The following is a 5,825-nucleotide window of genomic DNA, read 5'->3' on the forward strand; positions in this document are numbered from 1 at the left end:
CCAAGAGTTTCAGGACAGCAGGTCACCTGGGATCACTGCAGATCAGAGGTGTCTGCAAAGAACCACACTGGCCTATTTAGTTCCACTGTCAGCCCACTGCCCTGTACCACTACACCACAGTTACTGATCTCCTTTTTGCATTCTACTTGAAGGTGGTTATGGAAAGCAGAAAAAAGCAGAGTTACACACATTATAGGCATTTTGCTGCAGAACAGTGGTTCAATCACCACTTACTGCTGCCTGCCTGATCACATATGTCAATTATTTCTACAGTTGCAAAATCAGAAATGTCTCTGGCCACGTTAGCAACCTCAGTAATTAAACCTGCTATACCTACACTCAGATTAATTTAAATGTCTTAAACGCTGTGATTAAAAAAATTGATTGAATTCTAATAACTACTGTTTTGCTGGGGTAAGTTTTAATGGTGTAAGAATCAAACCTCTACCAATTCCTGTTTCCTTACCAACCTGCCTACGAAAGAAGGCAACACAAGTCTCTCATTTCCCAAAACTTCCCCATCTTCACTACAGGGGTTCACTGGTTAAACCCCTTAAAGTTCTCTCAGTGACAGATAACAGATATTCAAACCCAGCATAAAAGAGGAAATTTGTTCCAAGGTTTTCTCCCCTGAAAGCCAGCCAAAAGACAGAGTGAGCGACCTCTAAACCTCTGAGCCATGCAAAAAAGTACTTTGGTGAATCATTGCCCAAGACCCTCCTGCTAGAGGAAAAATCCCACACCATGTGTAAATCTCAAGCACTCAAAAGTTTGTAGCTGTGAACAAATCACACCACAATTCTGAATGCTGCAGTGAAATAAACCCAGGGACTTTCAGCACCATTAGTGCTGAACCTCATCTATACCTCAGGAACAGCTCAATAAAGCACAATCAACCGTCAACCCCTCCCACACAAGAGGTCACCTCCAGCCTCCTCCTTTGCTCTGCCTGTATCCAAGGTCACCAAACCCACTCCTGAAGTTAACTTTCCCCAGCTCTTCTTTAAGCAGTACATCTCCCAAGCCACCAGCTACCAAACTCCAGTGGTCCTTGTTCTCCCCCTCAGCTTCAAGTCTACCGCACCCATTGTCATTCCTCCTTTGCTCCAATACCCGTCCCACCGGGGCTGCTGAGCCTGCTGCACCCAAGAGCTGCTGGAGCAAGGAGCTGAAGACAATCACAATGCGCTGCAAACACAAAAGGCAGGACCAGAGCAAATTCCCACCAAGCAGAGCAGTGAGGTGCTGCAGCCAGTCTGCTCCCCCTCCCGAAATCTCCGTCACCTGCAGATCGGGAACTCCCCCACCACGCTCACAGCACCACACAGTGACTGAGCCTGCTACTTCTGCACTGATGGTGGCAAATGGAGCACAGGGCACTCCCAAACCAAAGCCTGGAAGCCCATGTTCTGGGAGGCTGAAACCACCACCACTTCCTTGAAAACTAAAGATATTACTGCAAAGTAACCGACGGTTTCCTATGCCAGCATCTTCCCGGTGAGGCCAATCTCTCTTCACAAACTCACTACACCCAAAGGAACCTCCCTGAAAAAAGCCCCAGGACATTCCGGAGCTCACAAAGAAAATGTCCCATCTCCTGCTGTGCCACAGAAAGCCTCTCACTCAAGGTAAGGAAATCTCACTTGTTTCCAGTAACCACAGAAATTGACAGGAGAAGGGAAGCATGGGGAACAGAAGCATCTCATGCAACGCGCTGGGAGAGCAAAACACCATAGACTTGAACCAACTTCTTCCTGAATAATCATGAAGACGACCATGGAGATAGTAAGAATCACACAAAAAATCCTGTTACATCCTTGACATCCAGTCCCTCCTGCTCACTGCCCTCTTTCTCATACAGCCTGAAGGGCTTTTGCAAACTCTGACAGCTGCGTACCCTCACAGCAAGGAAAGAAGCAAGTAAAATACATTTTAAGGTAACAGGCACTGAGTATGCAGCATCCAGCCAAGCTCATATTGGGGCTGGGACATTCCAACAAGCCCCCCGGTTTAGTTTCCCCACAAAGCACAGGCAGTGCACATCTCCTTACTGTAACCTGGCACTGCTGTCCTAGCTGTGGCTCTCAAAGTCCCTCCCTAAGCACACCAGGAGCTGACTGGCTTCCTGTGCAAAGGGTGACCAGAGGAAAGGGGAACTGCAGGTTCATTCATTGATTCCCAGAGAGAACTATCCTAAACTACAATTGTTGATTCCTGACATAGGCAGTAAAGCAGCTGTAAAATGACATTCGGTGAGCGCTGAATCTCAGCTGTGCGTGTCCAATACAAGTGCACATGTCCATGACATTCAGTGTAGGAAATGATCCCAGTGGCCTGCCAAACAAGAAGTATGGAAAAGTTTCCTTCTAGGGACAGGCTGAGCAAGGACACTGGAAGGTATTTTACCTTCCCCTCAAGGTGGCCCAGAGGGCATCTGCCATACAACCTGATTTTCTACAACAGCCCTGGATGGGCACATGCACACACTCAGTGTTTCTGCTGTTCTTTCAGGGTTTGTAAAGAAACAGATTTCATGACCGGAGACCAGCAAGGTTGACACACTGGGATGTGGTTTGTGAGCCCTAAGGGAGGCCCCAGCTGAAACATCACCTTGTCCACACAGGTCCCATGGTGCTGCTGGAAGAGAAAGAGGGAGCAGTAAAGCAGAATCTGTGACAGCTGACCCTCCCAGGATCCCACATCTGAGGTGCTGAGGAAAGAGGACTCGGTGAGGACAAAAGGGACAGGAGCCGGCCTCACGCCAGAAATGTTGGGAAACACCAACACAGGTGCTGTGGACCATGCACTGATGGAAATGCACTTTAGCATCTATACCCTGACTGGCCTGAGACCACAGGTTGAACTTTCCCTAGCAATTAAGAGGACAAATCCTGTCCCAGGACCCATTTTTCTACATGCTGTGCTTAAACATTGCTTTCAGACAGCACATCAGAGCCACAAAGGAGGCACATCAGATGCTAGTCTATTAAAAGAACAAGTACAGCACATGGTGCCAAGCAGGGTGAAAACAGGCCAATACCAAGTCCTCTCGAGCCATACAGACACTGATCTGCCCCCTTTCCTCTGTGCCATTAACAGTCTGGGATGGAGCAGGACAGCGGGGAGAATTATTTGTCCCCTCTGTTTCTTTATTTAGTACATCACTAAGAGCCACAGTGTCTGAGGAGTAAGACATTCCTCAGAGAAAAGACCTGCAGTCATTCATCTCTGCTCTGGCATGTGTCAGTCCACAAATCATACTGTCTGGAACAGGCTCCACACAGGAACAGCAACGCTGAGTCCACAAGCTAATGGTTACCCAGAAACCTATAAAATAAACCTGGTCACCTTATGCTACAACATGCATTGTAAAAGTGGACCCAGGATAATGCAGTTGCCACATTCCAAGGTGAAACCTGGGAACTATCAATCTAGGAAGACTTGGAAAAGATCAAAGAGTACCCTATGAGCAGCGATGGGCACCCGCATCTCTGAAAGGACACTCCAACAGCCAACATGCTGCCAAGGACCTTGGAGACCTGAGCTCAACTCCCACAAGCTGACACAACGCTGATACCATGGGATCACAGTTTAGAGCTGGGACTGTGACATTCACGCATCTGTGACTCAAAGGCGCCACTTAGTGCAATAGTCATGAGTTCCCAGAGACCACAGTCACCACACAACAGGCTGCTTGGAGGGCAGGAAACTCCCACTTCACGCAACCCCACTTCAGGCTGAAACAGAGAAGTGACAGGAGACTGTTAAGGTGGGAACTTGCTCAGAGAACTGTCAGCTAGAGAGACGGAAATTTGTGGCCACTGCAGGTACTATAAATCCTGCGCTAAAATCACAATGCTTCCTCCCAGCTAAAGAGCTGTCCCTGCAGGAGGGGGGTGGTTCTTCTAGTGCTGTAAAAAGGCTCTAGAGCAACCGCATGCCTTATTCTGCTATAAAAATTCAAACAGAAAACAACCCCTCCCTTGCCTGGATGACAATCCCTCATCTGGCCACAGGCCGTTCTCCTGCCGGCTGCAGCAGAACGTGAGGTTCCACTTGTCAGATGAGCTGAGCAGCACCAGGAACGCAAAGCAGAACAGGTCCTGAACCACAACAAGGATGGTTTCAACAAAACATGTTCTGTTTTGCAGGCAGAAGCACAAACATCCTGTACATCCTCTCTGGCCCTGTCCAGCACTCCTTGGGAGGTGGCGGGCACAGCAGTCTACTGCTCCAGCTCAGCCTCCAGCTGACATGGCTGAGATCACTGCAGGTGTCTCAGCGTGGCAGCAGACGCAGAGGTGCCCGAGGTGCTCCAGGCAGGACTGTGCAGCCCATACCTCCAGCACACTGAGCCGCTGGGTCCCACTTCTGACTTCGCACCAAGAAAAGCAACCCACTGAACCTCCACAGTGCAGGAACACGCTTGCACTGAGCACATTGTGCAAACAGAAATAACCACCACCCAAACCTGCAGTTACTGGTGGGGATTCCTGGGCACAGATCCTGCCAGTGGCCCCAACAGGAGGCAAAGCCCTGCCCTGCTGTAGAGGAGGGCAGTGAGGTCCCATGAGGTGAAAGGACACAGTCAATGTCACCAAGTCAGAAAGAAATGAACCCCCATGTAAAATTTGTCTCTTGTCTCCATCACTTTGCTCATCTTTGAGACCCAGAGTTGCTGCTGGAACTCCTGTGGATCTGTGGTACTAACAGGGAACCTGAGTCAGAAGGGATCAATTTCTGGGCTGCACTCACAAAACAAATCACAAGCGGAGCAGAGAGAGCTTGGGGCTGACAGCGTGACACCTCATCCCATGGGACATCTTGTTCTGGGGGTCTGAGCTCACCAAGACCAGCAAGGAGTGCCCCAATCCTGCTCTCTGACGCCATTTCTAATGGACAGTGTGGAAATGTGGGACCAGAGTCCTAGGGAGTGCTTAACTGGAAAGATCTGCAGCTGGAGCAGTCCTGCCCTCCACGCAACAGCAAAGTGCCCAAGCTCACCCTCCTGCTCCTCACACCCTCTTCTCCTGCACTCCTCATGTAACTCCTGCCTACAGCCAAAGCCAGGGACACCTTCTCCACGCCCCCTCTCCCTGGATGACTCTACATCTCACCCTTATCCCATTGTATCCTAACAACTCCTTTCTCGTCAGCCCCCACCATCCTCCCTGAATCCCGCAGAACTCCTATGTCCTGACCCATCGTCCTGGGTGTCCCCTTACCCCCTTCTTACTCTCCCACCTATCTCCTTCCCCCATGTCTCCATTCTCCCATCTTGCCTGGATCTCCCACAGCTCCTTCCTCCACTGTCCCTTGGTCTGACTCATCTGTCCTAGAGCCACCAGACCCCTTTTTCACCAGTGCTGCCCCTCCGTGTGTTGCTTATCCTCTCTGGATCTCATACAACTCCCTTCCCCACATTCCCTTTCCCGGTCTTCCCAAAACCGCCTTCTTCTCCTCTCCCTTTGCACTGCATCCTTTCCCTAGATTTCCCCAACTTCTTCACTTCAATCTTCCCTAAATTCCATCATCTCCTTTCCCCGTCTTCTCTGAACATCCCTCCGATCCCCTTCACCCTCGTTCCCCCCGTCTCCCCTGGATTCAAGAGGTCCCCCCCGCCCCGTTAATCCCTGCTGTTACCTCGATTCCGCCATCTCCTTCCCCAGTCCCCGGAATCCTTCCCTGACAACTGCCCCATCTCCTTTCCTTCCATCTTCCCTAAATCCCCTTCACCTTGGTCGTCTCCAACCTCGCCCAACCTCCCCCGCCCCAATCCCCTTCCCTCCCGTCACCCCCAGTCCCCGCCGGCCCCTGTCCAGCCC

The sequence above is a fragment of the Corvus brachyrhynchos genome, unplaced genomic scaffold (assembly GCF_000691975.1).
Source record: "Corvus brachyrhynchos isolate BGI_N302 unplaced genomic scaffold, ASM69197v1 scaffold122, whole genome shotgun sequence".
Taxonomy (NCBI): Eukaryota; Metazoa; Chordata; class Aves; order Passeriformes; family Corvidae; genus Corvus; species Corvus brachyrhynchos.